The following is a 16369-nucleotide window of genomic DNA, read 5'->3' as shown; positions in this document are numbered from 1 at the left end:
AAACTGGTGCAGGTTATAATGTGAAGATTACGGTATACTTTATTAGTCCCAGTTCCAATTTAGATCAACTGATGTGTTTCTGTTAACGCTGTCCACTCATTCAGTTTATGTGTGTTGCTATAAATGCTGTTGGGTTTTCATGTTTTCTTTCTTTGGATTGTTATAAGGTGATGGGGAAACATTGGATCAGTGCTTTTGACCAGCACTCATGAACTGTTACCAGCCTTTGCAGAAAGCAGGTGTCTAACGTGTATCTGTTTACAATGAATGCTACTGCAAGAGTTACTGTATATACGGTACCGAATTTGGGTCCCACCCAATCCAGTCCATTTCATTAAAATAAAAACTTAAGAAAAGATCTTTCTTGAGATCAGGGGTAAAACTACAAAGGAAACATGCTTTTGTTACAGTTTCTGATTAAGTGTTGTTTGTTTTTTTTTTTTACATCACATGTCCTAACCAGTTTCTATCAGACCTTTACAATAGCGTAATGTTTTATATATTTGCCTATCTACCGTAAAAGGCATCTTGAAGCATAATGTCTATTCATTCTTCAGTTTAAGACCATGTCATGATGATGGTTTGGCAGTGATCTGCAATGTGGGAAATTCCCAGCAACCTTTCATTGCCCCTTTACTGGAAAACAAACAGTGCTGCATCAAAACACAGTAATCTCGAAAAAAGGGACACTTTGTACATTGTTTGAAGTAGCTTTTACATCTAAATAATGTGCCAAAAAAAGTACAAATCGTCTATATTTGGGCTTGTTTATTTAATAATAATAATAATAATAATAATAATAATAAATATCTGTTTCCTGTTTGTGCTGACATTAATACAGTGTATACTGTTAACCCTGTTCACTTGAATCACCCCTGTGTCCTCTATAGCTGATACACCAGTATGTAACCAATAACCTGCCCCCCCTGCAAGACATGTGTTCCAGGTATTATTAAAAAATGATTTCCACGTGGAAGTATAAAAGACATCCACAGGTGAAGGGAATTCAAGGTATCTGGTTAAACCAGCACTCCAGATTCTTGAGTTGAGGTAAAGAAAGGGGCATTGCCAAGTCATTTAAGCAGCAGACAGGTGTTAACACCCCTTCAGTGTTTTCTAAAGAAAGGAATTGAATTGAGAATCAGGACTTTATTGTTCTGTTTTAACATTGTTGTGAGCCGAATACCTGCAAGCACTTACTTGCACTGTACTGTTTAAATAGTGAAAGTGCAGATAAGCTCAGTCTTTCTGTCTGTATTGAGGATACAGCAAATCACACAAAGGTGTGCTCGCAAACGACTATGCTCATAGATCTAGCAATAACCAGCCTACCTGAATATCAAGCCTCATCTGGGAGACACTATACAGTATAGGGGCAAAACAGAAGCAAAACTTCCCAAAAGATAATTGCTGTTACTAACCTGTGTCCCTTTTGTTGTCTAAATGCATAATCTAGCTGCTTGGATTTCCAGTCAATCCAATAGGGATTAGGTGGAGGGGTGCTTTGCAGCCTCGCCTGCCTGTCCTGACTGCTTCAGTGGTTGTACAGTGATGTCTGACTAATTGTTATTTGATGTGGTTGCCAAAATGCTGGGTATGATCCATATTTTCTACCTGAAAAATCTGTGAAAATGAAACTCCTGAATTTAGGGTTACAGTTTAACAGAACACCGATATAAGAGCAGTGGGCCTGTATTGCAAGAAGCAGGGAAATAGCCTGGCCCCTTTTAAAGTATATGTAGACAGCACATCTTTAGATACTGCGAGAGGAGTGGCGCTGCCATGTTAACCCTATGTGCTGGCCTGTATATAGTCCCAGCCGAAGGGAGAAGAAATCCTCTTTCAAGTTTGTGTTTGTCGAGTTTATTTCTGATGTTGTAGGATTGTGCTAAATTGCTTCAGCTGTCATTGTAGTTGTAACGAGGAGCAGCTCTGACTGTTATTCCCATGGAGTCCGTAATTATGTTTTCTGTAATTACTGGAAGATGTTTCAGTTGTGTAGCATAGCAAGCTCCCACGCTGGAGAGGTATTTACCAGGGCAAAGAAACCTTGAGAAAGTCTTCCACATGAAACCCCAGTGAAGAGAGGCTTGGGTTGAGAAACGCACTCGATCTGCAGAGCTGGATCAGAACGAAGGGCCAGAAGTCACTTCTCCTGTACATGATTACAGTGGTGATAAACTGTGAGCCAGTGACTTTGTTTACATAAACTAATGATGAGAAAATGTACAAATCTTTCTTGCTATGTAACAGTGTACTTACACTTGGATCTTGGATCTTTGTACAGTACAACATCGCATATCCGACCCCCTGTGGACTGGGGTATAGGCAGATATGAAAAAGTCAGATTTGTGAACATTTGTAGAAAAAGCATTTAAATATGCATAAATAGGTTAGTGAAAAAAACCAACACGCAAACTGCTTTAAACACGGGGAAATGCTTTGCTTTAAAAGTAAGAAAACGTAAAAGAGATAGTGACACACAAAGTGCTTTCACAATGACAGTGCCAACTCTAAAAAAAAAAAAAAACAAGCTGTAAAAACAGGCTGAAGGCGCAATGCTAAAGTCATTCAGGGAGTGGAGTAAGAGCGTATTAGCAATATAATTTATCTAATCCTTCCTTACCTTTTCCCATTTCCCTACGCAATCTCACACACTTAATTGCATGGTAGATTTGCAGTGCAACGTTTCTAAAGTATAATTATCGCCATTATTGAAAACAAAGTAGGCGTGAGGCAGTCTGAAGAACTAGAACAGAGCCCTGGGATATAGAATACAGAACTACTGTACTGTCGTGTGTGTGAGAAATTGATAATTAACCAATGAATTCTTTAAAACTCTAACCTACTTTCAGCCTTCACCCTGGTAAAAGAATGAAGCCGTACAGAACAGTACAGAACCCTTTCTGGCCTGCTGCTTGTTGGAATTCTGAACGACGTTGATTCACTTTGCTTCCACTCTTTCTGAGTCCAGTGCACTCCTTGCCTCATGGGGCAGTTGGCTTCTGATCCACAGTTTCTGCCAAATCTCACCTCTCCGAATGCATGCTACAGGACAGACTGAAGTGCTACCATAATGTTTAGTATACGACTTGCGCATGTGCACAACATGCATTAGGCTATTTTTGTACTTTATAACCCACAAAAAGGTGAAAGGTCTCTACACTGTGTAGAATATGAATTTGTCAAAGTAAATGGCTTGGCATCTCAGCCCATTGAATTGAATGGGGAGGCAAGGACTGGACAAACTTCTTACTGTTTAACTAAAGAGCAAACTCTGTACTCGAGAGGCAAGTACATGCTGATGTCGGTATTATTGACTCATCAGCCACAGGAGATAAAGTACATCAGGATGGAACAAACAATACTCATTTAAAAAAAAATCATTTGTCATCATAGTTTCATAAAACAGAGTTAAACATAGTAATCAACTAGTGTCTAATCCTCTCAAATAAAGAATGTGTATGCCAAGGAAATAAACTATTGAAATAAAAAAATGAATCTCTGAAATGCTTAGAAACAGGTTGAGATCGCTGCTAAGGTTATAGAATAAACCCCAGGGGTGGTTTTTACTGGCCAGTTGTTCCAGCAGCCGGAGATGATCCCAGAGTTGATCTGGCTGATTTTACACTAGCTTCTGCTGAGCGATTCGATAAGTTTGAGATGTGTAATTAAAGCTGACAGGCACTAGTGGACTGGGTTAATTAAGGTCATGTGTTAAACCCCTCTGCACCAAATAGCTGCTTAACCTTCCCGTGGTGAACTCCTGTTGCACTGGAAGGACCCCTGTAGTGCTGACTGTGCGAGGGGGAAAGTATTATACAACAGCCAACACCAGTTTAATTGATATAGCATCCTTCCTGTACAAGCATCCCAGTGCACTTTATAACAATAAAATAAACAAAGAATAGCTTGAAACAGCTTGTCAGTCAACCGCCAAATGAAAAATATATTTTCTTTAAGCTTAGATTTAAAAAACAAAACAAACAGAAAAAAACATTGCTTTGATTCAATGCCTTCGACTCAATGGTCACTGTGCATTTTACCATGCATTTACAATGTATTTACCATACTTGTCTTGTTTTTAACACCTGATTTACCACAGTCATCTGTGATCGACCATGTTTGCCTGTGATTTATCATACTACTGAACTATGTTTTTCTTTCTTCTATTATTTACTTTGCTTTTGGCGCAGTATACTCCATACAATATAACGGTTATGTTCGGGTGAGAACCAGATGATATAATAAAGACACAAATCAAGCAAAACCTGATGACAAAGCACTGTAGGCAAGTAAGTAACACAAAGTTGAAAATTTCTAAAAGAAAAACCAATCCTGGATGTTTTGCTTTAACTCTTTTATTTCTGGAATTCGAGGGGCCCTGGTTCTCCGAACCTGGAAGTCAATGTCTGTAGCTGTGGCAGAATTTCAACTGGACAGGATTTCTCAGACAAGCGGCATTACTGGAATTCTGAAGTCTTTTCACTGGAATGAAAGCAATACTCTGTCGTGCTTAAAAGCCAGGAAAACCACCTTGTGCCCAGATTGCTGCCAGCCCATGCCAGAGCGGTCACAAGACCACTGAGGATTGAGATGACCTCTGGGCCACAGGGTTATGTGACCTGGTTTTTTTTGGGGGGTTTTTTCTGACGTTTGCCCTTCTTGTTTGCATAGTAAACACTCTTCAGCTGTTTCAGGAATGCAGGGCAGCTACTCCAAGACTTCAACAACATTACTTACATTTGCAGAACTTTTTCCCCTTCTCCCTCTCTCACTTCTCCCCACCTGTTGCTTGCACAGATGTAGGTATGCGCCCATGTGTTGTCTGTCTGTCTGGATGATTAGGTTGTTCTCCAGAATACTTTGTACTTTGTTTTTATTTATTCCCCCCCCCCCCCCCCCCCGTACCGGTCACAGCTGCAACTGTTGTGTCTGGGGAATTGCGTTACTTGGAAGAGCCTTGACACTGCTAACCCTCTGGAAAATGAAGAGAAGAACATACCCTGAATTTCTTTAGCTGTAAAACAATAGCAGTGGGACGAATGCCAGCATTATTTTTATTTGCTGAAATGTTTCGCTCGGTAACCTTGAGAGGAACCCGTTGCCATTCACGGCTCTTTCACAAGGGGGTCCTAAGAGACAGAAGCAGCAGTGCACTGTCCATCCTTCGCCAGTTTCAACACTGAACAAGGGTGTGTTATCAGCGACAGCGTATCAACAACAAGTCACAGCGACGTTTTCTTCCATGTTCTATGAGTATGCAGTATTACTTTGCCATCAAGATAGCATATTTTGCACATATTCAATACCTGTTTAAATTACCTTGTTCAGTGTTCTGTGGACCCTCTAGTTATTATGAGGAGTGTGCAATGTAGCAGTACTGCAAGTAAAGTTTTTGCAATTTAAGTATAATTGGTAGTCAGCTGTTAAAGGTGAGGGAAGGGGACTGTTTCTTGTTTTGAAATCACACATTATTAATGAATGGATTTATTTAATACCTGCCAACGTGGTAGCTAGCTGTTAAAGGTATCGGGAAGGGGATTCCCACCCTTGTTTGAAATCAAACTTTAATGAATGGAGTAATACTTAAAGAAATAATTCTGGAGTTGCGTACGAAGTTTATTTTCCATGCTGATTGTGGGTAAAATAAAAGGTACGACTAATACTCATGTAGTTTCATATAGTTTATGTTACATTTATATAATAGTCCAATCTAAAAAATAAGGGTCAGAATATTGTACATTCCAAGTTTTCTAACAGGTAGAGTGTGTAAATATAAAAGATTCTGATACACTACACAGTGTAATCGAATGATATTATCTCACATTAGGAGAAGGCAGCTGTCTAAAGGAGTGTGTTTTAATGAAGTATTCAGGTGAATGCAGGTACTGTATGAGGGGCTTACTGCACAATGCCTGCATGCCCTGCTGTTCATGGCTTTCCAGTTCATGGAAGAGCAGTACAGGCAACAGTTGTTTGTATTTGTTTACCGCACATATCCCCACATTACTCGTTTTTCCTTTCTCCACATACCATAAGAATAAACAGTAATCTTGTTGTTGAAAGTGTGCAGCGAGTGCCAAGACAGATTGAATTGAGCCAGCTTCTAGTACCAGTATTGCTTCAGATGAAAGTGTAACAGAACGCCTGAATCTTCTTGGATTTTGTCGTTTTCTTTCCTTGCATGGATAAGATTGCAAGCTCATATGTGTTTTTCCATACTGGTGCAGTGCCCAGATTTCTGCTTGAATGAATGGCTGGCAAAGAAAGGCCTGTTATTGCTCTGCCTGAATGCTCTGAACCACGGGCGATATCAGTGGACCAGCCAGAGCTGCATGTTCTGAAGCACGGGCGCTATCAGTGGACCAGCCGGAGCTGAATGTTCTGAAGCACGGGCGATATCAGTGGACCAGCTGGAGCTGAATGCTGTGCTGTGCTGTGTAGGAACCATTCTAGTCAAAACAACACAGCTGAAAGCTAACAGCTTCAGGAGGAAGTACAGCTATTGACAAAGATTTTGTATCACCTAGAATTTTAGGATTGAGACATAATAAAAAAATAAACTATGTGAACATAATTTTGATCTTTTATTTAACATCATGTAATTGAATCTACAAAATGTGGAGGGAATACTCAAGTGGAGGGAAAGCAGATCCTTAAAGTGAGGTACAGGCTGATACACAGCAGTAGGATGTGACACAGTATAAATGGGGAAGAAGATTTGCTACCGAAACTGACCACACTGCCTTGAGATTGGACACTCTGCAGAGCTCAGAATCAGCAAACATCTCAGTTTACATGGCTTTCCTCAAGGGTATTGGGTACATTTAGATGAGTCAGCACTGTTTCTCACATGTCCTAAAAATGTCAACGTTCATAACAGTTCTTGGGACATTTTTAATGTCGACTGGGGCTTTCCCTGGTGAACTGGGGACTGTTTCTACAGTGGGCGCTATAGAAGTGTAATTTATATTAATATGTGTATTGGAGTTGATAAGAATGCAAACAGACAAAAAGTTGAAGGTGGGGGTGGGGGGTGGGGGTGAGGAGCTATCGGATAACAAGCTATTGGGTTATCAGTAGTAAGTCAGTAGAGTATAAGCATATATTAAGACTGACCGCATGGTAACATCTCATTTAGTGTTATGCATTGGTCTGTGGCAGTGCTTTTCTTTGTCAGATGGTTAATACTGTTACATTGATGTACTGCAGATGTAAAACTAACATTTGTTGTCAATGCAAAGTTACCACAAGTAAGTTAGAATAATGATTAAAAACAAATACATTAATACATAGCTGAGTCTGGCTCCTGCTGCCTTACCAGTATGTAGCAACAGGGGGCGATACCTACCAACAGCCATAAAAGAAATACATTAGAGTATTAATGCTAACACTTGCAGATAACAGATTTGAGATGTATGTACTGCATCTATGAAAAGCAGAGCAGATTCCTAACACACTAAAACATATTCGAGGCACTGGTCAACTTAACTCTTTATTTAGTCATCAAGGCTGATTTAGTATAAAGAAACAGGACTTAGTCAGAAACTTAAACTAGATAGATAGATAGAAAGAAAACTATGCCAGAGATCAAGCTTGATAATCCTGACTGGTGCTTGAATGTACTGTACTCTACCACCTGGTACTGATGCAAGGCAGGACAACAGGACATTCTTACCAGCCTGGTCTTCATGGTAGTATCTTTGCTTTGAATGCACTACCCAACTGTAGGACCTTACAGAGACAGGTGTATTTCAGGTGAACCACTTTTATTGCAGGCAGATGAACTATATGTAACTTATTGTGTGAATTCTGAAGGCAGCTGGTTGCACCTGAGCTTATATAGGAGTGTCACAGCAAAGGGGGTGAACACTTATCTAATGAAGACTTTTCAGGTTTTTATTTTTAATTGATTTGTGTTGAGTAGGTTGTGTAAATCAAAGGGGAAAAAAATCCCATTTAAATGCATCAAGATTTCAGGTTGTAACACAACTAACTGAAAACGTCCAAGGGGGGGTGAATACTTCCTATAGGCACTGTCTAATCAATTACTTTTCTTCTATATTTTATATATAGATAGATATGAGATATAGATGCCAACAGAGAGAACAGACAGGACAGCAGTGTGTTTTTCATTTCTACCCTTGCTTGACCCCTAAGCAGGAATGCGATGGCTGTGTGCTATGAGTGGCAGAGCCCTGATATCATGGTCTCGTTAAACTCTACAATACTGTCACTCTGCCACTGTGTACATGGCCTACCCTCGCAACTCGCAAATATTTTCTTGAGATGGCTGGCAGGCCGTGAGCAGATGTAGAGTAGAGGGAGATAAATTCGCCCGCAAGGAGATGTCAGCTCAGTGACAGCTGGGGGCTACAGTTTCAACCAGATGTCTGGCATTTTAACTTTCTTGTGACTTGAGGAGGCCCGGTAGAAAGCAGGGGCCACAGCGGCCTTATCGTTGAAGTGCTCAGTGAGTACTTTCACAGAGCCAGGATTACGAGAGGCGTAAACCGGAACGTGATGCGCAGGATTGACTCGTCACAAACATTCACCCAGAATCAACGACTTATTACAAGAAATGCCATGCCTGCACGATGGCCCGGTTGCAATGAGACATTAACCAAGCATTAGTGGGGCCTCCATTAATTGTATAGATGATGCAAGGGGAAAACTTGGGGAGCTACCATGTAATTACCATGCAAATGTACCCTGAGACCATAGTGTGCTAAATTTACCCAATGAAGACCAAAATCAAATGCAGGTCCAATGAGGAAGGAGTAGGTCCAGCAGCCTGGTCCCAGTGAGGAAGGAGCAGGTCCAGCAGCCTGGTCCCAGTGAGGAAGGAGCAGGTCCAGCAGCCTGGTCCCAGTGAAGAAGGAGCAGATCCGTTGTTCTGAGAATATTCTGGTGTTAGTTTTATAGCCGTAAGACAAATGCATTCAGTATAGGGCCTTATCAATGCTTGTTGCGTCTCTGTACAGCCACCTGTGGAATGATTTTGTGTGAATCTGGCAGGACTAGAAAGGTGATCAGAGATATGCTCTGAGCTAGTACGATCAAGGGTGTGTGGCATTGCCTGCTCTCAGTGACTGGTTCTCACAGTGACTTCACTCATAAAACCATATCGTGTTATGAGCCCAAGCTTGGGAAGATTCAAGTTGCCTTAGGGTTAAACAAACTGGTCGAGCTACTAACTTATTTTTCTTTCAATTGTTCTTGTTTTTAACATTGAACTGTTTACTCCATCATTCAGCTTCTTCCTTAAATGAATCATGATTAATATTTACAGAATAATTCTTCAAAAACAACAGGTAAGGCCTCTGACTGGGATTTCAGTCATAGGTCACTTGAACCTTTGAGCAGGCAAACTGGATTTCAAAGACCACTGCTTTCAAACTGAATGTCTGAAATCTTACCTTATATTAATCCTTACTTCAGTCACTTACTTTAAACTCCCATGTGTTATTTTAGTACAAGCAGGTATTTTAAAAACGTATCAATGCAAGAACAGTAGATTTCTAGGGTAAAATTCATCCATTATACAACCATGCTTTAGGTATCCAGGAACGTAACTTCAACAGCATTGCACCTATCACAGCAAAATGTGTTTCAACATGACAGCAATATCTTCTAATGTAAAATATATTAAAACCGCATTCAAATAAATATTCAAATAAATCACAGAGCTTAGAAAACCCTGGAAAAAGAGGATTGGGTGTAGTCTTCAAAGGCATGTAGAAGAGGCTGCGCATCGCTCTTCTACTCTGGCCTCAGTCCCAGTCACCCGGCACATTTACAGGACTGCATGAAGAGATTTCACCAGCAAGCCGCTTCTCTTTGGTAACCCTCAACCTCCTGTTCTTTGGGATGCTTTTCTCTACAAATATTTCTCAACATTCGGTCAATTATAATTTCAAAGAACACACTTCCCTATTCCTCACATGACCACGTTTCTCCATTGGTCTCTCATGGTAATTTGATCTGTTTATTAGTTGTGGAATACTGCAGTGAACCCATTACAATTCTTACAGTTATTCCCAGCTGCAGTCTCCTCTTTTCTAATTGTACCATGAAGAGTCCTATTCAATCAACGCTATTCTTTATAATGCATGTATGTTTTTTCAAAGTCTTGGCAGGGCAAGTTGTTCCCCATAGAGTTCAAATAAGCAGCCTTAGAAAAAACATGAATAAAAAATTGGTGAACAAAGGGGATTGTCGGTGGGCAATGTAATGCCCAAGCTAATATATAACAATGGGACTCCTGCCAGCCTGGTCTCCTTAGGGTCACCTCGTAGAGCTTTCAGTGCCTTGATCCTGTGTTGACCTGTGCACGGCTGTAGCAGTTTTCCCATGATGCCCTGTGCATGGCTGTAGCAGTTTTCCCATGACGCCCTGTGCACGGCTGTAGCAGTTTTCCCATGATGCCCTGTGCACAGCTGTAGCAGTTTTCCTTCGATGCACTGTGCACGGCTGTAGCAGTTTTTCCATGATGCCTTATGCAACCACAGAGTAAGGGAAACGAGGCGGCTGAAGAAATAGAAAAAGGAAAGCCCCGTCCAGGCTCAAGAGCATGAGCTTCACTAGCAACGAGTATGAAAGTGTCTTGAGATTTATTGTAGAATATAGACTTTACAGGCTCAGTAGAGCCATGCAATAGAGTACAAAAAAGCACCTTGCTACTGAAAGCATGCAGAATGGCTACTGGGGATTTCTACACAACTTTATGCAAACCATTTCTGGAGTTTTTTTTTTTTTTTTTTTTAATCAATTTTCTTTAAATAATAATTGCTTTAAATATACCCTCATAAAAGTTTCCCGTGGTAAAAGCATAGCAAAGTGTAATAAAGCATAGTGAAAGCATGGTAAAAGTGTAATAAAGCACAAAGCACAGGTACTATGGTAAATGCACAGTAAAAAGCATATGAAAACTACAGAAATACCAATGTTTGTCTGATTGATAGATACAGTATGCTATCTTGAAGAATTTCTTGCAACAGTGGGTGACTTTAGTTATCACAGTATACGGTTTACATGTTGTTTTTTTCTAACATAATCAGTAAGCTTAATGTTGAAACTGGAACCAGGTGTAACACTGAAATGGTGATAACATGTGTTCATTTCAGCAGACACAGAATCATTTCTCAATTAGGGATTATGGAGATAGAATTCCTTTAGGAAAACGTAATGTCATGTTTAATAAGGTTTCCCAGTTTGCTTTGGAGTGGTTCATATTATTGGCGTGGTTCATATTATTACGCAATGTGGTGGAAATTCAAATAGTTTAGTGATCCAGAACAGACCAGTTCTGTCACTGTAGCCTGTTTGTATACATGTAGTATGAAGACAATAGCTGTAGGGCTTTTGGTTACTTCAGAATCCAATTTGGTTAAAGGTTAAATAGATTAACCCTGAACGGGACGATATATCCCTGAGTGTTTTTAGAAATATGTGTTGCTTACTAATATAGCCTTTCAACAAGGGGGGCTGCTTCTAGAAAGAGTTGTGAAAGATGCTTTTCTGGAGTGAGAAATGACCACTGTGGTGGGTTCTGACTGTAGCAATTTGAAATATCTCTATCCAGAAATCACAGTTACAAGGAGATGGAAACTGAAGCTGAACAACACAGGCTTCAATTTTCAAAGCACTTTTCTTCAGAGAGTCAGCTTTTAGGAGTCTTCTCAGTATCAGACCCAGTAATTGAAAAGGGACACATTGGCTGGATTAGTTAGTATGCAAGGGGAAATATAGAATGACGGAGGGCACACATACCAGGATTTTACACAGGTAACAAATTAAATATACTTATAAGTTCCTAATATAAGTTTACCCTGAGTGTGATCATTAATCTGTCCACATACACATTTACTCTATATTTAGGATGTATGAATTGGCATAACATGTTTGCTATATTTCAGAGATATGGCATGTAATTGATATAGAATCTTCCAGAATGTTTCATTTTCTGTGTGAGGGTATTTTCACATAAGCATAAACATCAGTAGTTATCCCTGTCAAACAGGTTCTGAAACCCCAGAAGGCACAAGGAGGGAGCGTATAAACATGAGAAAGATCAATTTCCATGATGGGGTTGACCCTCTCTGCGTATGCCACTCTAGGCTTTACCAGAACAAGTTTAATCGCACAGCTAGTCACTTACAGTAAACGAAAACAGGGTCGCTTGCACACATATTTAAATTCAAAGCGTATCAGAAACAGACGAGTGAATAAAAGGTTCATTTAACACTTTGATGCATGATATTGATTGCATTAAAGTAACGCTGTGATGCAATTTTAATCACAAAGCATGATACTGTTTGCACAGTACAGGGCGGGAATTTCCATATCGGACTCAAATGGATTGAAATACAGGAGCTCGTCAGAGTTATTCCACTCAGCTGAAAGATTCTATTGACTGCTGGACAGACGCTCAGAGGCCAGTAAACAGAGAGCAGTAAATAGTATCTTCTAATATGCATTTAAAATTATGAAAGTGAGTAAATCCACCCCATAGAAAAAGGTCCTTACACCAAACTGAAGTTTTCACTGCTGTTTTATGAAATTAAAATAAAACTATTAATATAACAGAACTATAAAACGGGGGATATAATTTAAAGAAGTGTTTGTTACTAGATGTATTCTCCTTTTAACTAAAAAAAGGAACAAACTGTTCTGTGCCAAAAGGTAAAAAAAAAAAACACTGTAGATCAAAATAGATCAAAACCAGCATTTTTCTTCATTACCGCATACCGTCGCGAGGGAGGATGAGCAGACAGCACATGAGGGACATTTCTCTACCACCATCTAGTGTTGGTGGTGTGAGCGTGCAACCTCAAGGACCCTAGTGCCTATTCAAGGAATAGAGGGATCTACAACAGTAAGTCGGTAGAACCTGGTAAATGTATGCAGAGTAGCCCAACTATCTGTAGTACAAATATCGGTCAACAAGGCACCTGTAAAGAGGCCCCATGACGTAGCCACACCTCTGGTAGAGTGAGCGGCCACCCTCCCAGGTGGGGGTAGGCCGGCATTAGTATATACAGTTGAAACTGTGTCCACAATCCAATGGGATAGTCGCTGCTTACAGAGGGCTGCTTAGAGAGGTCTTTACCTCGGGTCCTTTCACCATGACAGAGGAAGAGCTGGTCAGACTGACGCAGTGCTCTCGTTCTAGCCACATAACCTCTCAATGCCCAAACCGGGCAGAGGCAATCCAGCGGAGTCAAGTCAACAGCGGGCCACGGCAGAGATCTCTTAAGAGTCAATCACACAACTGGAGAAGGTCAGTTTATACTTACCTTGTTTACTCACCTGAAGTGAAAGGCAGAAGAGATTGACGTCTCCGTGCATGACTATTTATTAGGGGAGGCGGGACCGAGGACGTCACTCCACGGAGGGGCCTATCGACAGCTTTGATATAAAAAGCTCAGCAAATACCTGACAAGCAGCCATATTCCAAAAGTATTGTTTTCACGGTCATCTTCTAATTGAAAGGGAACCCCATTTACAGGTCCTGCTTTGATGGAAATGACTGTTGTGTTGCACAGTTGCCAGATTAGTGCTGTCTATTTTTTTTTTTTTTAGAATCCCTGTGGATGTTCTTTTAACCACCTTACGTCACCCTAGATCAGGGTTCAGACAAGACCCTCAGCTCCGCTCTCCCCTCTCGTTCATCCACCCCACCCTCCCTGCTTGTAAGCCTATCTTGCCCATTCCACCTTGCATTAAAAACCAGCTCAGCAGTTGTTCCATGATGCCTGCTTGGCTTGTGGATGACCTCAAGCCATCTGAGCAGGAACTACAATACAAGGCGTATGATGCCCTGTGTCAGGAATGTGTCGAAGGCAAAAACAAAATGGCTTACCCATCTTCGTTTTATACATCGACCCCTCTCGGCAGCTGTCGAAGAGATTGACAAGTGACGTTATCAGCCAGGAACCTGTGTCTACAGCTCAGCTTTCATACACAGCTATCGCTGCTTCAGTTCTTTAAGCCACCCCAGTTAGAAAACACATTACCAGCCCTCTGAGCTAATTAAGCGGAATTAAGCAGTCACTTGCAGGATTACAAAAAAAAGGTCAATAGTGTGATTTGAACACATTGGAACTCAATAGAATTTGAACTTGCATGATGCATTTAGCATCGCCTGTGTGCCTTGTTCGTGCGTCAAGCTTTCTATGTTAAAAACTGAAATCAGCTTCCATTGAAGACGATCCAACCTCTCCTACCAGTCTGAACTGATCGTATTGATTTAAAAATGTGTAATTGAATATGCAGTGGGTGATGCGGTACGGGTCCTAATGAAAATCACAGGACTGGAGCGTTACACTGTACATCATTACCTTGCATTGCTGACGTTCATTGTGAATGGTTGCCTTTAAGTATTTAACTTCCACACTGATTGTTTTAAAAGCCAACTGGAAGATTATTTTACTCTCATCAGGCGCTGACATATTTACTGTAACACTGGCGTACCAAGGCTCTAACATGACAATGAAAATCTTCCGAATGTATTTTAAAAGTGAATTGCCATTGACTGGTACTCAATTATAAATGTGAGGAAGGACAGCTTTTCTTGCTTTGAAATCAGCACGTTACTAAATTAATTTATCGAATACCTGTCGATTAAATACTTCTTAAAGACAATTCTGAGTGCGAGTAACATGTTTTTGCACACCTCAATTGGTTAGAATATTTAAAACATGATTCTAGTATCTTGAAACTCAGCCTTTAGAAGCAAAGATAACCCACAAGGTTTTGCGTAAACGATTTAGAAATTCAGCTTTCTATTCTAGAGACTGGTGTTTAAAAACCTAGTGGGTTTCAGGTGTGTATTTAAATGAACCACTATTAACTCCTCTGCTGTCATTGCTGGTGCTCAGAGAGGTTGAGAGGCATCAGATTTAATTGGGAGACATTTGAACCTGGGGTCTCGATGCTGTGACCCCCAGGTTCAAAAACAGTATTGGCCAGAATCTGCAAGCACTTATCACTGAAACAGAAATATAAGCAAACTTCAGCAAAAGAAGATAATAAACTAAAGGAAGAACAGTCACATATGAGCACCATGCGCTCTCTCCAGGGCCCAAAAAATGAGTCGCTTTAAAACATTTGTTTGCATTTAAAAGCTCTCCATGATTACTACGTGCAATATTTTTAAAAACATATCGAGTGACAAAAGATACAGGACACTTATATTACATTCTTATATTACAAGGGGTTGTGGTGTGGGGAGGGGAGGGGTCAGCTCATGGATACAGGATGAACATCCTTACATACTGCATGAGCAGGGATTTTAATTGGCTGCAGCAGTCTCTGTTATAGACCAATCAGGCTTCCCTTTTTGTCCCCAGGTTACCAGTCTCCTAGCAATGAAACATGATTCCTTAGGTTTACATCATGGACTATATTTCAGAAAGTTACAGAATATGGAAGATATTATTACCTAAGTGTGCTGCTGAGGCAGCCCTTTCTAATCTAACAACACTTGCTGTTTCAAAGGCTTGTGTGCAGTGCTCAGCTAAAATATGCACTATTAAAAACCTTTCCTCCATTTGATATACAATATAATTATAGAGCCTTCACTAGCAAAGAGATATGTTATTAAAACAGGTCAATGTGTCTTATTAACAATTAGCTGTCTTTTGCCAGTATTGTAAGATACTTGTGTAATAATAGAATTTTTACCAAATTCACATGCCTAACACCTACTTAAAACAGACCTCATACAAAACTGTGATACATTCAATACCATACAATAAGATATCATGAGCAGGTAATTGAAAGTGTGACTGAACATTTCTTAGAAACACCATGCGGTGAAGGGGGCTAGATGGGGCAGTGGAAATGCATGTCATCCCTGAAGGGGCTGGAATTGAATCTGGTTCACACGTGAAAGGTGTTTGAGTTTGAATCTGGTTCACACGTGAAAGGTGTTTGAGTTTGAATCTGGTTCACACGTGAAAGGTGTTTGAGTTTGAATCTGGTTCACACGTGAAAGGTGTTTGAGTTTGAATCTGGCTCACACGTGAAAGGTGTTTGAGTTTGAATCTGGTTCACACGTGAAAGGTGTTTGAGTTTGAATCTGGTTCACACGTGAAAGGTGTTTGAGTTTGAATCTGGTTCACACGTGAAAGGTGTTTGAGTTTGAATCTGGTTCACACGTGAAAGGTGTTTGAGTTTGAATCTGGTTCACATGTGAAAGGTGTTTGGGTTTGAATCTGGTTCACATGTGAAAGGTGTTCGAGTTTGAATCTGGTTCACACGTGAAAGGTGTTTGAGTTTGAATCTGGTTCACACGTGAAAGGTGTTTGGGTTTGAATCTGGTTCACATGTGAAAGGTGTTTGGGTTTGAATCTGGTTCACA

This window comes from Polyodon spathula, chromosome 14, assembly GCF_017654505.1.
Source record: "Polyodon spathula isolate WHYD16114869_AA chromosome 14, ASM1765450v1, whole genome shotgun sequence".
Taxonomy (NCBI): domain Eukaryota; kingdom Metazoa; phylum Chordata; class Actinopteri; order Acipenseriformes; family Polyodontidae; genus Polyodon; species Polyodon spathula.
The sequence above is the reverse complement of the archived record's forward strand: the minus strand, read 5'-3'. Positions refer to the sequence as shown.